This window comes from Apodemus sylvaticus, chromosome 15 (assembly GCF_947179515.1).
Source record: "Apodemus sylvaticus chromosome 15, mApoSyl1.1, whole genome shotgun sequence".
Classification (NCBI taxonomy): domain Eukaryota; kingdom Metazoa; phylum Chordata; class Mammalia; order Rodentia; family Muridae; genus Apodemus; species Apodemus sylvaticus.
This window is the reverse complement of record NC_067486.1, coordinates 34,159,312-34,178,456: the sequence shown is the minus strand read 5'-3', so window position 1 is coordinate 34,178,456 and position 19,145 is coordinate 34,159,312.

The following is a 19,145-nucleotide window of genomic DNA, read 5'->3' as shown; positions in this document are numbered from 1 at the left end:
AAGCTCTTAGGAACCAACCCATACTGTTCAGTTTTATGTTAAAGAACGGTCTTTAGGTTTTCTTTTTTTTTTAAGACTTATTATTTATTATATGTAAGTACACTGCAGCTGTCTTCAGACACCCCCAGAATAGGGCATCAGATCTCATTACGGATGGTCGTGAGCCACCATGTGGTTGCTGGGATTTGAACTTAGGACCTTTAGAAGAACAGTCAGTGCTCTTAACTGCTGAGCCATCTCTCCTGCCCCAGGTTTTCTAAAGAATCTCAGCTTCTTAGGTCTAAAGTAATTAGTAAGCCGTGAGTCTCTCCAATATATGCTATATATAAAATAGAGAACTGTCTCCCCTCAGGACTCAAGTACAGTGGCATGCTGCAAGAAGGTATGTCTTTTGTTTCTAGGCAACTATAAGCATTTCTTGTAAGACTTGCTACAAGCCAAGTTCTTGTCCAAATCCTCAAAGGCTTGTTTTTTAAAAGCCACAAAACTTGAATATCTGCAGAAATGTATCTTTTATAAATCTGGTATTTTATATAACCTATATATAAGTTCAGATTAAAATCTATCAAGCAGTAAAATTAAAATCCTTGCAAAGAACCTGCCATAAGAATTTTAACAAATTGTGCACAAAAGGCCAAACCCTTTTTTTTTTTTTTAAGATTTATGTATGTGAATACACTGTTGCTGTCCTCAGACACACCAGAAGAAGGCATCAGATCTCATCACAGATGGTTGTGAGCCACCATATGGCCACCAGGAACTGAACCCAGGACGTCTGGAAGAGCAGACAGTGTTCTTCACTACTGAGCCATCTCTCCAGCCCAATGCCACTTAATTGACTGTTCAGTGTCAAAGACACAAGTGTATGTAGACAAATACTTATTAATGACTATCATAATCAGGTGGTGGTGGCACACGCCTGTAATCCCAGCACTCTGGGAGGCAGAGGCAGACGGATTTCTGAGTTTGAGGCCAGCCTGGTCTACAGAGTGAGTTCTACACAGAGAAACCCTGTCTCGAAAAAACCAAATCCAAAATACCAAAAAAAAAAAAAAAAAAAAAAAAAAAAAAAAAGATTATCATAGCCCAAACCTCTGGGTTTATACGCATATCATAATAAATGCTCAAAAGCTTTCTATTTAAGCATGAAAGTAGTGCTTCACTCTATACTGCCTTGCTCCTCCTCTCCACTCCCCCACCTGCCTCCATTAACCATGTTATTTAATACTTATTCAGTAATGATGATGGGAGCAAAGAGATGGCCCAGTGGTTACAAGGAGCATTTGCTGCTCTTGCAGACTAGGGTTTAATTCCCAGCATCCAAAGTAGGTATAAGTGCAGTTCCTGGAACCCATTGCACTATGTTGACCATCACAAGCTCTGCTTGCATAGGGTGCACATACAGAAAAGCTGTCACTGCTAAAAACAAAATATTAAAAACTAAAGTATGATGTCATATATTCCTTTTAACCTAGTAAATCCCCCCTTTTGGAGCATATCCTATGACTGCGTGTAAAATATATGTAAAGGAGGCATGGGGAGGGGGGATATAGTATGCTGTCTAGTCTTGTGTCAACTGGACTACAAACTAGAGTTACCTGAATGGAGGGAACCTCAAATGAGAAAATGCCTTAATAAGATCCAGCTGGAAAGAATGTTCTTAATTCATTGATGGGGGAGGTCACAGTCCATTGTGTGTGGTTAAATCTCCTGGTTTGTGGGCCTAGGCTCTATAAGAAAGCAAACTGTCTGCCTGATCCACCTGGAGCAGCAGAGGAGAGCTGCTAGCTATCCCCTAACCTCCATCATCTGGCCCACAGTTAGGTCTGCCTTCCCTAAAAGTTCTGTAGGGCCCCAGGAACATCCAGGCCCACGGCTCTACCTGCCTCATTCAGGAGTCCTGCCAGCATTAGGAACATCCAGTCAAGAGCAGAGACAACCTGATGGCGTAAGGCCAGCATGAGAACACAACCAACCAGAGCCAGGGCAGTGAGGGAGCACCAAAGAGCAGCTCTCCTGCTGTAGCAAGCAAGCCCTGGATATCCTAGCACAGCTGAAGCACAGGAAGATGACCTTAAATCAAAGATGAAACAGGCCTTTCAAGACCATTGAAGAAATTATAAATCCCTTAAAGAAATACTGGGAAGTAAAGCCAAACAGGTGAAGGAAATGAATAAAGCTGTTTAAGAACTGAAAAGTGGAAATTGAAGTAATAAAACATAATGAGAGCCAGGCAGTGGTGGCACATGCCTGTAATCCCAGCACTTGGGAGGCAGAGGTAGGCGGATTTCTGAGTTCGAGGCCAGCCTGGTCTACAGAGTGAGTTCCAGGACAACCAGGGCTACACAGAGAAACCTGTCTCGAAAAAACCAAAAAAAAAAAAAAAAAAAAAAAAAACATAATGAAGGAGCCCTGGGTATAGAAAACTTAGGGAAGAGAACAGGAACCACAGATGCAAGCATCACTAATAGAATAGAAGAGATGGAAGAGAGAATCTCAGAAGATAAGATTGAAGAACTCAATATATCTAAGAAATGTTAAATCTAAAACATCCAAGAAGTCTTGGATAATATGAAAAGACCAAACTTAAGAAAAATGGGAATAGACAATGAAGAAGATTCCCAGTTACAACACCTAGAAAATACTTTCAACAAAATCACAGAAGAAAATTTCCCCAACATAAAGAAAGCGGTTCCTATAATCATACAAGAAGCTTTCATGAACCAAATAGATTGGACCAGAAAAGAAAGTCCTCCCTCCACATAATAGAGAATACTAAATCCACACAGCAAAGAAAGAATTTTAAAAGTGGCAAGAGAAAAAGGCCAACTAACAGATAAAAGTACACCTGTCAGAATTATAACTGACTGCTCAACAGAGAGAGACTCTAAAAGACAGATAGACCTGGGCAGATGTCTTGCAGAACCTAAGAGACCACAGATGTCAGTCCAGACTACTATTCCCAGCAAAACTTTCAATCATCACAGATGGAGAAAACAAGATATTCCATAACAAAAAAAATTTAAACAATATTTTCAAATCTAGCCCTACAGAAGATACTAGAAGGAAAATTCCAACTCAAGGAGACTAACTACTCCCAAGAAAACACAGGAAATAAATCACCTCACACCAGCAAACCAATTGAAGGAAAACACACACACACACACACACACACACACACACACAGAGAGAGAGAGAGAGAGAGAGAGAGAGAGAGAGAGACTACTGCTACAAACATCAAAGAACAGGAATTAACAATCATTGGTCATTAATGTCTCTTAATATCAATGTACTCAATTCCCCAATAGAAAGGCACAGGCTAACAGAATGGGTGAGAAAACAGGATCCATCATTTTGCTGCATACAAGAAACACAGCTCAGCAACAAAGATAGACATTAACTCAGACTAAAGGGCAGGAAAAAGATATTCCAAGCAAACAGACCCAAGAAGGAAGTTGGAGTAGTCTGGTTTTTTTGTTTGTTTGTTTGTTTGTTTGTTTTCTGAGATAGGGTTTCTCTGTATAGCCCTGGCTGTCCTGGAACTCACTCTGTAGACCAGGCTGGCCTCGAACTCAGAAATCCACCTGTCTCTGCCTCCCAAGTGCTGGGATTAAAGGCGTGCGCCACCACTGCCCTGTGGAGTAGCCATTTTTTAAAAAAGATTTATTTATTTTATGTCTATAAGTACACTGTAGCTGTCTTCAGACACACCAAAAAAGGGCATGAGATTTCACTACAGATGTTTGTGAGCCACCATATGCTTGCTGGGCATTGAACTCAAGACCTCTGGAACAGCAGTCAGTGCTCTTAACCACTGAGCCATCTCTCCAGCCCCTGAAATAGCCATTCTAATATCTAGTAAAATAGACTTTTAACAAAAATTTATCAAAAGATATGGGGAAGGACACTTCATATTCATCAAAGAAAAAAAATGCAGGAAGATGACATCTTAATTCTGCATATCTATGTGTCCAAAATATATGTACACCCACATTTCTAAAAGGTAAATTACTAACGGTTAAATCATTGATCATTCAGCTCCATATAGAAAGTGCTGTGGAAACTTAAGATGAATAAACACTTTTCCCCCCAACTTGCTTTTGGTCATGGTCTTTTGTCACAATAGAAACACTAATTAAGACACAGAGTTTCTCTACATAGCCATGGTTGTCCTAGAACTCACTATATAAACCAAGCTGGCCTTGAACTCACAGACATCCACCTACCTCTGCCTCCCAAGTCCTGGGATTAAAGGCATGTAGCCACCACTCCTGGCCAGTTCCTTTTAATATAATGAAAACCTGTAGTAAATAGTCTAAAAGTTCAGCAGTAGAATGATGGGTAAATGTATATCCTACCTATATTATAAACTACTGAAGTTATCTGAACATTTGAACCAAATTTGTCTATGCTAATTGCTAAATTTAAAATATACAGAGCCCGGCGTGGTGGCGCACACCTGTGATCCCAGCACTTGGGAGGCAGAGGCAGGCGGATTTCTGAGTTCGAGGTCAGCCTGGTCTACAGAGTGAGTTCCAGGACAGACAGGGCTACACAGAGAAACCCTGTCTTGAAAATCCAAAAAAAAAAAACCCAAGACAAAACAAAATATACAAACTGGGTTTTCTCACCTTTGAAATGAACTATGCTACCTAAGTGTAATATGCTTGTATGAGATCATAGCAAATCAAACTTCATATTCATCAAATGTAAAAAATAACTGGAAAATGTAGATACTGAATAAGGCCAGAGGAGAGTTAAAAAAAATTAACTTGTTTACAACAACATATTTTATCATTACCATACACATAAAATATGAAGTAACTTATTAAAACCAGTTTATATGACCATCATATACAAATATAAAGAATAGCAAGTTGTATAATGCATCTCTTTGTTATGGAAATATTGATATTTAATTTGTTAATTTGTATTACAAAAATCTTAATTGACAAAAATATTTGTAAATACTTCTATATAATTTAGTTACACATTTGAAAAGTTAAGGCTTTATTGCTCAAGTTATGACTAAATAGGTAAAAGGAAGTCAATTTCAAATATATCTTTAGACTTGTTATTCTGCTCATAACCTAGAACTTCTAATTGTTTAGAGTACTTGAATACATTAGTCTACAATAATTCATGAGTTCTTTTTTTTTTTTTTTTTTTTGGTTTTTTGGATTTGGTTTTTTTGAGACAGGGTTTCTCTGTATAGCCCTGGTTGTCCTGGAACTCACTCTGTAGACCAGACTGGCCTTGAACTCAGAAATCTGCCTGCCTCTGCCTCCCAGAGTGTTGGGATCACAGGCGTGCGCCACCACCACCCAGCAATTCAGTAGTTCTTATAACTAACAAAAGTTGAACCGCTGCTAAAGCTCTGGAGACACATTTAAAAATCTGAAAATTAATAGAAACAAGATGAATGTCACAAAATACCATTGAATAATTCTTTATAACATGTGATAACATCTACATAGTATTTAAATTTTCTGTTTTAGAAAAATACCACCAGATCAGAATAAAAAATCAATATTTGCCATCTCAGAACTTAAATCTTTTGAATGTTCTTTTTCTGCTTAGAAGTTGCATGTTGAATTCTTGCTTTCTGACAGATATGGATTTATATCATCTTTCTATACATAATAAATATTTACTGCTGTACAACATAAAATCAAAGACAACACAAAATAACTTGGAAAAAAGTTTTGATTAAAGTAAAAATAAAGAAGATGGAAAAATAACATCACCATTAAAATGTATATTTATATATTATCTTATATTGTAGTGTTATACTTTATTATTCCTATAGTTTTATTCTGCTTCAGACTTCAAGACATCTTTGTTATCTTCTGAACATTTATTTTTACTAACATCCTATTTTAAGTTTATGACTGTAGTATATTATATTCCTGTGCCTATTAATTTAAAAAATTCCACTATAGAAGGTCAAGGTCATCCTCAACTACATGTGGGTTAGCCTTGGATATATGAGGCCCTAACTTAAAAAAATGTATAAAAACAAAGAAAATGTCTTTGTTCTTTTCTATATTATCTTTGTTCCTCCAGGTCCCTTTATTGTAACTCTGTGTTACATTTAAGGATCTAGGGATTGTTGAATATTTGATCACACATAGACACTGAACACCTGGGGCTGGAAAGATGGCGTTGAGAGCATCGGCTGCTCTTCCAGAGGACCTGTGTTCAATTCCCAGCACTCACATGGCAGCTCACAACTGTCTTTAGCTCCCGTTCCAGGAGATCCAGCACCCTCACACAGACATACATCTGGACAACACACCCATATGTACTAAAACTTTTTAACATAGTTTTTAAAAAGTTTAAAGTTATTCTTGGGAACATAGAGAATACAAAGTCAGTTTAAAAGAACAACTTTACTAAAGGTTTTCCATTTCTGCAGCATCAAAGAGAGTAGGGTGACCTTTTAAGAGCAAGAACTGAGTTAAGCATTGACATACTGAAACCTTAGTATCCAGTTCTACAGGGCATGAACTTATGTCTAATGGGCTTGTTAGTGATGGCATAGGATAAGCCACGCTGGCATAGGGTAACAATATATCTGGCACCAATACAAACACATCATATCACAAGAACAGGAAGGGAGAGGCCAAAATGACGAACCAAGGCCAAGAATCATCAAGCCTCAAACCAACTGAAACTAAAAGAAAGGCATGGAACATATCCTACTGCAGAGACTTCAGAAGGAAGCCACCTTGGAAAAAAAATTACAACACATTCCAATGGTTGCACATGGGCAGTTACAGGAAAGATGATCACAATTACGACAGACCTTTATTTTGTTATGAATAGGATTTTGCATAAGGTATTCACAGACACTTGAGTTTGCATATGGACATGTATTTGTGAAGCAATCTTTCATCTTTCTTATTTGAGAAGTAAAGATGTGTCAACCTGATGGTGTGATTAAGTATTATTAATTTTACATAGCAGTATCTAAGTCACAAGATAACAAAATGAAAAAACTCAAGGCTTGTTGCCCTCAGTTCTAGAAGAGGGTGAGTATGTTTTCTGTTTGCAGAGCATAGATGTTATGTGGCACAACATTCTTAATATTGCCCTTATTTATATATCATGTATGGCTTAAGTAGATGCATGCCACTACCAAGTTAATGACAGGTAGACTTGTGATGGTTTTCTGGGTGGGCTGACTTGGCCAAGGGGCACATTGAAAGCTGTTATTATTTTTGTGGGGACTATGAGGGTGCTTTTGAAGGAAATTCATACTTGAACTGTAGACTGAGTAAAAATTGTTCTCCCAAATGTGAATGGGCCATGACAAAAGCCCATTTATTCAAGTATGGCCTTCTTTCCGCTGCAAGAAGGGGAAGACTGGGAGGCATAACTTAGACCTTTGTCCTTCAACTCCTTATAACTCAAGTATCACATCACTTACTGTGGTGTCCTTGCAAGAGAGACTGGTAGAAACATAGTCACAGAGTTACCATGAAAACCAGGAAAGGCAGCTATATCCGCTTCCCAGTAATGCTCATAGGCAGGCAACCACAAACTGGGTACTAAAACAACACAAATGTGTTCTCTCGATTCTGGAAACTAAAACTTAGAGTCAAGGTATTGGCACAGGGCTGACTGATATAGATTACTAATAAGGCACTTGTCTGTCAAACATGAGCCCCGAGTTTCAGGGAGTACAGTCTGGGGACTTATAAAGGGGGGCTCCTTCCTGCCCCTTGCTAGCAATCATTGATACTCCATGATTGACAGCTGCAGCCTCCAGTCTCTGTCTCTGTCGTTCTATAGACTTCTTTCTTTGTGTCTGGATTTAAGTTTCCCTGTGCATATAAGAACACCAGTCATGCTGAACTAGGAACATTTTAATGCTTTCCAACTTAATTAAGTCTGTGCTTGGTTCTAGAGACGCTTCTTAGGTGGTGATGGATTATCTCCGGATTAACTCCATTGTAAATGGAAAATATCTACCCTAAATTTAAAAAAAAATGCATCTAATATACTTAACTATTGAACCTCACAGTTTAGCAGCAGTGTGCTTAAAATATCCAATGTTTATCTTTATGCTCATGCAGCTAACTGTTAACTATGTATTCCTACCCACTGCTACCCAGCATGACAAGAAAACACCATACTACAAAACCCATGAAAAAAATGAAGTATTTTTTCCTATTGAATGTGTATGTGTGTGTGTGTGTGTGTGTGTGTGTGTGTTCATATACATATACACTCATACACATACATATATATATTCACAACCAGAAAATGAAAGTTGAAAGCTGTGATACCATAAGACAAGCTACCGAAAGCTTGGAATCATCTGTATTTCAAAACTGAGTCCTATTCACAGGTTCTGGCATATCTTTTGTGGGGGAAGGGGACCCAATTGAATCCATCATAACAGTTTCCTTCACTGACTAATAAACACATAGCAAGTTTCCCATAGATGCAGCAAGATGATGAAGGAGATGGTGGAGCCCCATCTCGCTTGCTGAATTTAGTCAAGAATGGCTCGCTGGTATTTTAGAGACCATAGTAATAAAACCAGATCATAAATTATCAGCAGGCTCTAGATGTATCGAGAAGAATGTGCTGAAGACTTAGCAAATCATGAAGATGTACTGTGAGATGAAATGGGGAAAACTAAAGCCCAGAGCCCTTTCTTTCAAAGAGGAAGGATCTCTGAAGAAACTGTTGCTGGGTTATCAGGAAAAAAGGTTTCTGCAGAGGCTGAAGAATTCAGGGTTCCTGTGGTGGTTCCCATGAGTGTGACACCCATGGGTTCAGATGTCTGGATGTGTGCTCTCCAGTTCCTGGACTGTTTACAAAGGACAAGGAAGTGGGTCTTTGTGGAGGAGCTGTGTCACTAGGGGGTGGGTTTTGAACTTTCAAAAGCCATGCCAGGTCCTGTCTGGCTTTCTCTAACTGATGCTTGGGGATACAAACTTTCAGCTACTGCTCTGGTACTGTGGTCTGCCTGTGGCCATACTCCTGGCCACAATGGTCATGGGCTCATCCTCTGAAATTGTAAGCCACCCCCCCCCCCATTAAACTTTCACGTATAAGTTGTTGTGGTCATGGTATCTGTTCACAGCAACTGAGACAGTTCAACTTGAACTTGAAGTCAACTTGAAGAGTGAGAAAACTCAAGTAGCTACATCTGTAATCCCCTCAGATCCTAAACAAGGTCTGTAATCAACACTGAGCCTACAGCAACTCAAATGAGAAAAAGAAAATAGCAGAGGTTTTCTTTAGATGTAACTCATTTCTCTAGAAAGTATAAAGACAACGAGAAGCTCAAAAGAAAAAGAAAAGGCAAGTGCCTGTGTTTAGCACGTGGTAGACAGAAGGTTGGCTACAAGACCGAGGCAAGCCTGGGCTACACAGCAAGTCTCGGGACATCCTGGCAGTGAGACTCGATGTTAGTTACAACAAGGAAGTATGTGTGGATAATAGCAGAACAATGGTACCCTAGACATCAGTGAAGTTCCAGAACTCTCTCTCAGGACTCAGAGGGATTATAAAACCTGACACATCACAAGCACCCTGAAGCCCAAGTGATGAGAGTCACTAGGCTTTGCAGCCCTTAAGATACAAAGAGACTATCTCGTGAAGACAGGTTTATTGAAGCATGGGCTAGCATTTAGAAGTCAATAGGTCAATTCCTTCCAAATTCTGAGGATGTATTAGTTTGAGACTACCTGGGCACATTTATTGGAATTAGAACGGGATGTATAAAATCAACATAAAAATTATTCTGGTCGGGCGGTGGTTGCACATGCCTGTAATCAATCCCAGCACTCTGGAAGGCAGAGGCAGGCAGATTTCTGAGTTCGAGGCCAACCTGGTCTACAGCGTGAGTTCCAGGACAGCCAGGGCTGTACAGAGAAACCCTGTCTCGAAAAAACCAAATCCAAAAAAACCAAAACAACAACAACAACAAAAAATTATTCTGATTTGCAAAATCTCCAGAATTATCACCTACAAAAAAAAAATCCAAGTAATTATGAAAACATGGCTCAGTGGCTAAGAAGGCACAGTGCTTTCCAGAGGACTCAAATCTGGAGTCTTCAGTGTTTCTCATGTGGCTCAGAGCCATCTGTGAGGCCAACTCTAAGGTATCCCACGCCCTCTTCTGACCTCGTCGGATTCCGCATTCACATGTACAAAAAGCCACAGGAAAAACACAGCTAAGGCATAATAAAATAAAATCTTTTGTAAAAGGTTTCTAAGAGTCATTTCAGATAGACAGGAGAAAAGAAGACACACTGTATGAGAAAGGACAGTATGCAAATATGCATTTAAATCTAAATACCGATGATGTAGATTGATTAAAATTCTTGATGGTACTATTATTTTAAAGATTGGGATGAGATAATTGGGAAAATTCAAAAGCTTAAAAATGTGCTCCAAGTTTTGAAAAAAATATAACCCTATTATGTAGCTATAGTTTACTATTAAATATTTCTATTAAAACACATTTGCATAAGAAAAGGAACAATAAAACCTCCCAAGAATTGGCACATAACTTCTAATACCATTGATCAACCCAAAACTCAGAGAAAAGAACTCAATGGAGCAGACAAATCAATAAAGAAATAAACCAAGAAAGCAACGCAAAAGACAATGCAGGAATAGTCAGAATAAGTCCAGATGTATAGGAGAAGGGTGATCTTCCTTGTCTAAGTGACTGACTTTGGGCCTAGGAGTGCCACCCCTGGGTCTATCTGTGACAATGTTTCTAGAGAAGTTTAACTGAGGAAGAATAACCAGACCACCCTTCGTGAGAGTGGTATTATCTACTTCATTGTATAGTGTCTTAGACTGAAGAAAAAAGAAATACAGAGGAAGATAAAAAAGTGCAAGCATTTCTGTCTCTGCTTCATGACAGTGGATGTAATGTCACTGCCCCCTCACTCTCTGTTCAGAGCCTGTGGTAGGAGGTCAGAGGCTGTGGAGGGAGAAACTAGCACTTCTGTTCTGCTGTGTGGCTAAATGGATGCGATATTCTCCCCCCAAAATATTTACATTAGGACTCATAACAGTGGTAAAATTACAGCTTTAAAGTAGCAGTGAATGTGATTTTATGGCCAGGGTCAGCACAGCGTGAGGGTATTCAAGGGTTGCAGCATTAGGAAGGTTGAGGTGAGGACCATTGCTTTATCAGGAGGCAAAGAGGGACATAGAGATGAATGAGGTCAAGCTCACAGTAAAGTCTGCTTCAAAACACACACACACACACACACACACACACACACACACACACACCACACAAAAATCGTGTTGCTTAACTGGATTGAGTCTTAGAGGGATGCGGTCTGCCCTGCTGAGATGGATAACAAGAATGAGAGGCTACAAGACTCCTAAGAAGTGTTCTGTACTGCTGAAGCTTTATTTTGTCTGTAGTATTCTGGGAAGACACCTTCTGATCTGAGAAGGGTTTGTTTGTTTGTTTGTTTGTTTGTTTGTTTGGTTGGTTGGTTGGTTGGTTGGTTGTTTGGTTGGTTGGTTTGACTTTTTGTTTTCAAGACTTTTCAGCTGTTGTATCTATTAGAATTATGCAATTGTGCTGGGCAGTGGTGGCACAAGCCTGTAATCCCAGCACTCTGAGCGGCAGAGGCAGGCGGATTTCTGAGTTCGAGGCCAGCTTGGTCTACAGAGTGAGTTCCAGGACAGCCAGGGCTATACAGAGAAACCCTGTCTCGAAAAAAACCAAATTAAAAAAAAAAAAAAGAAGAAGAAGAACTATGCAATTGTTACATCTTCTTGTTCTTTCTCTTTTGGGGGTGTATGTGGTGGGGGTTGGGGGGCGGGGGGTTGTGGGGTGGGGGGGCAGTTATCTAGACAGTAATGAGAAAGTTTGAGTTTCTTAGGTCAGTTGAATGGGAATCCAACCCGGAGTAAGTGAGATCCAGCACCTTCTTATTCTAAACAGGCAATTTCATCTCAGCATCTCAGTTATCCCCCTTCCGTGCTTGATGCTATGTTAAGACTCAGCGGAATTTTATGTATATTTTATGCGTGCTGATTTTAGATAAAAGATGTAGGGGAGTCTGGAAGAGTTAAGTTTATATTTATACTGCCCTTGTTCCACCTGAGGGAAGCTACTTAAACCGGGTACTAAACTGACTTTAAAAAGTACTCATGCTTATTTTTTAAGGTTAAATAATGTATACACAAAATGCATGTGCCGTAAAGTGAGTTGGCGATTATTGTGATAGTTGGATGGGACAAATGTTCATTAGAACAAATTTCTTCCTGGTTCAAGTCTCAGTCTGTTTTCCTTGCTCGTCATATCACGTTACTGTGTGCCCGTTATGCTGGCTAAGTGGCAGCTTCTGTCCTGTGGGGACTCAGAGTCCTCAAATCAGATTGGTAAAACCTTAAGGACTCCACTCCGGATGCCCTGAGGCTTTATGCACACACCATGCGTAGGACACACAGAGCTTAAGCCAAGGAAAGTTACTACACCTCAGTTCAGCAGGCGGTCCGCGCAAGCACACTGATCCTTTGAGACTCTGATAACAAGACCTGCATTGTTAATTACAGCATTGTTAATTAAGGCTTGATCGCCAGCCCCAAGCAAGTAAACACCGGTTAACAAGAGCCTTTGCTAGCTGGGTATGTTACAAGGGGCTTGATGGAAAACGCTAGTTCTTTGTTAAGGATGCATGAAAGGGAAAATTGTGTGCTGGGGGCTGAGACATTGCCCAACGAGACTTTGACTCAGAGCCGCTGAAAGTGAAACTAGTTTCAGGGAACTCTGCAGCAGCCTGAGGGGTAAGCCCCGCCCTCCCTGTGTGCTTTTCCATCAGCTCTGCAATCTGTTGTCTTACTGCCCCCAAAGCTGCTCTCCACCCTGAAGGACGCACTTGACCTCGGAAGGAATACGGGACCGGAGGCTTCTAAGAGCCAAGATGTGAAACATTCCAACGCAGATAAGGAACACAGGAAACAGAGCCTCTCAGCCCCATGTGCACTGTACTACAGGCCCCCGTCTCCCTCTTTCTGAGCCACGCTGATGCTGCTCCTCACAAAAAAGTTCAGTAAAAGGCTTTTTTAAAATCATTCGTTGGGATCATGCATGCGGGCCTGTCGTCCATGCAAAGGTGTGACGTAAGTAACTGCTACATGAAATTACATAAGCTACGCTTGTGACACAAACGATTTATTTAGCAGTTTTTTAAAAGACCACATAATTTTTAAAAGACCACATATTTTTCTAAAAGACCACATAATTTTTCAAATATCATTTATCAGCACATATTAATAATATACTGTATATTATAATAGGTCTCATTGTGACCATTATAGCATTTATTGCTATATATGTAATACTTTATGATCATATTCACCCTTATATCCATCTATACCCCAATCCCCTTTGTTCTCTCTCTTTTTGTGGGGTGAGTGACCCAATAGATTTTATAGAGGAGTTTTAATCCAACAACATGGCTACTCTGGGAAGTACATCCATAGCACTTCTAGGTCTATAGGACCTAGCCAGAATGCAGACACACCCTTAGTACACATCTTTAATCCTTGTAGCTGGAGTATATACCTTTTTAAATTTCCAAATAGAAGTGCATAAATATAGTTTTTTACAACATAGATTAACTACTCCCATTATATTCTAGAAACAATTATACAGGATAGTTAGTTAGGTTCTATTTTACCATAAAACTAACACACTTATCTGAAGTTCATTTAAATTACAGGAATTCCACTGAAATGAATAAAAGTAAATAGCTAAAAGTGGTTTATGGGTTTTAGGGTTTTAATTATTTAATTAGTGTTTTACTCACACAGCAATCCTATGGATATTAGACACAGAAATAAAACAAACGCTCAGAGTGATGTGTTTATAAAAAGATAGAGAGGAGGGAATCTATTCTATGGGGGGAGGTGTGATGAGGTGTGTGTGGGGAAGGGGTGTCTCAGTGGGCCCATGCCAAGGCATCCCTTCCCCCTGAGGGACCTGCCACATGATGTTATAGTATAGAATAGAGTTTATTCAGGGTATGTATGGGGAGGAGGGGGGGGTTAAGAGGGTTATAGAGGCAGAGGAAGTCAGAGAGAGAAAGAGAGAGAGGCAGAGACAGAGAGAGACAGAGAGACAGAGACAGAAAGAGAGAGACAGACAGAGACAGAAAGAGAGACAGAGAGACAGAGACAGAGAGAGACAGACAGAGAGACAGAGACAGAAAGAGACAGACAGACAGAGACAGAGAGAGACAGAGAGACAGAGACAGAAAGAGAGAGAGAGAGACAGAAAGAGAGAGACAGAGAGAGACAGAGAGACAGAGACAGAGAGAGACAGAGAGAGGCAGAGAGAGAGAGAGAGGCAATGAGGAGGGGGAAGGGCGAGTGGACAGGGAGCAAGAAGAGAAGAGCCCCCCACCCGAGAGAGTAAGAGAGCAAGAAGAGAGACAGGAGGAGGAGGCGAGCATCCCCTTTTATAGTGGATCAGGCCTACTTGGCTGTTGCCAGGTAACTGTAGGGTGGAGTTTAGACAGAATGCTAACACAGAGTTTACTTTCTCAATCACCAGGATACATTTTGAAGCTATATCCTAAATGTGCTTAACACTGAGCTGGTATACATTGAGAAGGTCTAATTTGTTGATGGTTGAGCTGGCTGTTAATAGTTCTATGGGACACTGGATTGATTAGATTGTCTCTTTGCTGTACCCATTGCTACCTGACCCTATTTCCAGTTTGCTTTTAGTAAATAAAAAAAAGTGCATTTCCAATTATTCATCTAATTGTCTTTTTAAAAAATATATCTGCCTATTTCTCCTAAGTAAATGAAGTTCACACCTTTAATCCTAAACCTATGCCCTTAATCCTATGCCTTTAATCCTATGCCTTTAATCCTATGCCTAATTGAGGTGCAGACCAAGACAGGAATCAGAGAAAGAGAAGGAGTCAGAGGTAAGATCTGTCTGACAGTTCCAAGCCCCCCAACAGTGGTGGTACACTTTAATTCCAGCACTTGGGAGGCAGAGGCAGGAGGATCTCTGAGTTTGAGGCCACCTCTGTCTACAGAGTGAGTTCCAGAACAGTAGGGATACATGGAGAAACCCTGTCTCATACAAAACAAAAGAAAGTTCTTAGAGTCATTCTCCTTATCTCTGGCAAAAGAGACATAGGGTCCTCCATTAACCTATAACTGCAGTACCTATTAGCACATCAAGGGGTGTGCTTTGCTAACCTCCAGGCTGCCTCAGTCTCTATTCAAAAGTAATTGTTATAGAATCTTCCTGGATGGCAAAGCCTCCCCCCTACCTTAAAACTATCCAACCCCTGAACTTCCCTTCCCTTCCTCTGCAAACTCAGCCATCTGAGCTGTGCTCTCTCTTTGGGGCCTATGCTCTCCCTTGGTCCTCTCACCCATCCCCTCTCTTCTCAGCCTCTCTCTCCCTGGCCTCAGGAGTAGTTCACCATGGAATCTTCTAGATACCTCTAGCAATTTTCCTCCCTCACGTACAATTCTCTTCAACCATACCTAGGAGCGATCATGTCTTCATTTTCATTAAAACCTGGGATGAATGTCAGGATAAGGTAGCAATAGCACTCTGCCTCCCCGCCTCATCACCAGTCTCAGAGAAGTGGAAAGTGTGTGGATAACTAATTCAGTTATTGCATTCTGTAAGTGTCAAAACAGAGATGAGTGACATCATCACTACAGATATCAAGATAATTAGATAATAATCAAGAAAATTAGATTATTTTAAAGCAAAAACAGAAACTGAAAGCTAGGCTTTAGATCAGCTAAGAAAATTCAGTATTTTGTTGACCACATGTGTTTTCATGATGTCCAGGTTTCTATCATCTATTTATTCTATGATCCCATACATCCCAGGCTAACCTCGAGTTCATTATGTAGCTGAGGATGACTGTGAACCTCCTTTTCTTCTTGCTGCTGTTGTGCCAGGAAGTGTTTGTGAACCCCCAAAGACCACCAAGGAGCCGTTTCCGATGTAATAGCGTTAGGGTCTGTTTATTACAGTCTCGGGCTTGGGCTCTCCTCCAACCCAACCCTGACACAGCAGGACGGGAAGCGAAGGCAGAGCAGCCTCGAACCCTCAGCAAGACAAGTTTTTATAGGAAAACAGGAGCAAGGGAAGGGATGGGGTGTCCGGTTTGCCAAGCATCGAATAGAATGTCTATAAGCCAGCAGGTGAGTGATCTGAAGCAAGACTGTATACAATCACAAACTGTCTGAAAGTAACTCTGAAATAATCAGACTGATCTTTGATTAACTGTTGCTTGGAAGTAGCCAGGAAGTAACTCTGGCCAAGGACAAGCCGTGGGGTCCTTCCTGGTAAGTGACTGCAGCATGGGTTCTCCTGCAGATCAGGTTCTCAGGCCTTTTTTCCTTCTCTCTAAGATGGAGGCCAGTCCCAAGATGGAGTAGGTTTGGCTTCCCACCTCCACCTCCTGAGTCCTGGAATAGCAAGTGTGTGCCACTGTGCTCACTTCATGTGGTCCTGGGACTGAGCTCAGGCTTTCTTACATGCTAGACAAGCACATCACCAGCTGATGCTATCCCCAGACCCAACGTCCCTGCTCAGATATGAAATGAAAAGTGATTTTAAACTGATTTAAAAATTAATTCTGGGACTCAGCAGTTAAGAGCACTGACTGCTCGTCCAGAGGTGCTGAGTTCAATTCCCAGCAACCACTTGGTGACTTGTAATCATCTGTAATGGGATCTGATGCCCTCTTCTGGTGTGTCTGAAGACAGCTAAAGTGTACTGATAAACATAAAATAAATAAATCTTAAAGAAAAAAGAACGAAAGAAAGAAAGGAAAAAAGAAAGAAAGAAAGAAAGAAAGAACAGAAGGAAGGAAGGAAGAAAGAAAGATGAAAAAGAAAGAAAGAAAAGGAAAAAAGAAAGAAAGGAAGAAAGGAAGGAAGGAAGGAAGAGAGAAAGAGAAAGAGAGAAAGAAAGTTGATCCTGAAGGAACTTGGGGATTATTGTGCTTTGCTAAGTGCCAATTTATGTTTTTGTTTTGATGTTTATTATATAAATACTTATATTTGATTATTTGAAATAAGTGTAGATAATCAGGAAATCTAAGAAAACCAGTAGAAAAGACAAAATGTTAGGACAGAGTTGTGCACGGAGGCACACCCGTTCAGGCTTAGCTCTCAGGCAGAGGCAAGAATAGCTCCGTGAGTGGTTGGCTAACCTGGTCTACACAGTGAGAGTCTCAACAGGCAGGACCATGTAGAGACCCTGCCCCCAAAACCAAAACCAAACTAAACCAAAAGCAATGCCTAAACCAAACCATAAGGACTTGCTTGCTGGCCTTTTACCATCGTTTTAAGTTACTTAAACTCTTCCGGAGTGATAACTCTCTGTAAAGTTCCATGAAAGAACATGGCGTTTATTTACCGGAAACACAATTTCCTGTCATGTAATTAATCACGAACGCTGATGTAACACTCTAAACAAAAATCTTAGGTGCAAATAGATTTACTGTTTGGGCTGCCAGCATGCTGTCGTCTTATTAGCAGAGCCTGTTAGGTCCCAAAGAAACTGGGAACATGTGACTTACTGAGCTAGCTACCTGCTAACCTATTAAAGCCGACTGAAGCCGACCCGACCCCTGGCTGCCCCGCTTTCTCAGTATTGCGGGGTAGCTGTTTCAAAGGCTCTCCTCTCAGCGCTTCTCACCCCTTCCCTATGCACAGTTCTTCAGTCTTTCCCTGCCCCCACTTTTCTTTTCTATATAACCCAGCCATTTTGGCCCTGTGTTCTCTTCATCTTTGGCTCCTGTCGTGGTCGGCTTCCACCCATCCCAGCTCCTGCCCTGGCCCGTAGTCCGGCCTAGTACTCGGGCCCACCGTGTTCAGTCTGGACTCTTGCAGGGCCTCCGGCTGGCCTCTCCCCTTGTCCTGCAATAGAAGCCCCCTTCTGTCCCGCACCTTGCAGTGGTCGTGTCCTCATTTCCACTCGGGGACCTTCTCTGGCTTGGTTTTCACCTCAGTCAACTTTATTTGTTCCTCAGATCCTCTTCTCTCCTGCATTTCTTATGTCCAGCACCCCTTGCCTGCCCCCCACTATGTCCTAGAACTATAAAAACTTCAGTGTTTCCTTGCTCTCCTGTATTTTTAATTTATCTACGTGATATTACACTAATTTTGTTTTTGAGCACCATGTTTGTAAGAGACATTGGTTGTTTCTAGATCATGGTCTTTTTCCCCACTTCACAACATTCTGTAATAAACGTCATTACAGGGCCTGGAACAACCGGGGCAGGAGCGAGTGGAGCCCGGGAAAAGCCGGAAGGAGCAAGAGGGACAAGGGAAGGGGGAAATGAATGAATGAATGAATGAATGAATGAATAAATAAATAAATAAATAAATGCCATCACATTTTACCTGTCTCTTACCTGGATGAAGAACAAATGAGCTGCCTTCACAGCTGCACGTTTTCAGAAACAATGCTGAGTTAAACTTATATTGTTTCTTCATGACCCATGCAAGAGTGTCTTGGGCTCTGAACAAGGGAACAGTTTATGCATTTGCCGGTCTCTGTAATCTTTTCTAAGACTCTGCTTTGCCCCAGTGATTTCTGCCTTTGTGCCTTGGTCTTGTTTACCTTTCGTTGCTTCTTTCTGTTTGATTTTTACCGCTTCCTTTTTTTTTTTTAAATATCCTCCCCCACTTTTTTTTCTCCTTTCCTATCGTATTTACTCTATGTTTACTTTTCTAGCTTCTTAGATTAATCTCGGGTCATTTTTAAAAATTGCTCACGTTTTCTGATAAATACATCCAAACTATAATGTTTCCATTAAGCACTGGTTCAGTAGTATTTAAAAAACTTAATGTATAGTACTAAGTGTTTTAAGAACATTGTATTTTCCTTTTCTTTTCTTTTCTTTTTTCTTTTTTTCCTTTTTTTTCTGTTTCACCAACAGGCCAGTAAGGTGATTGCATACCAGTTAAAGTCATCAAATGCATTGGAGTTCTAAGGTTTCCTGTATGACTGATTGTAAAGATAAACTGACTCATTATGCTAGACAGAGCCACAAAACAATCTGCTGCTATGCTGAGCCTTTTCAGATGCGGTTCTGAAGGAACACGCATGCAGAAGGGAGCCTCTGAGAGGGTGAGGCTCCAAGCAG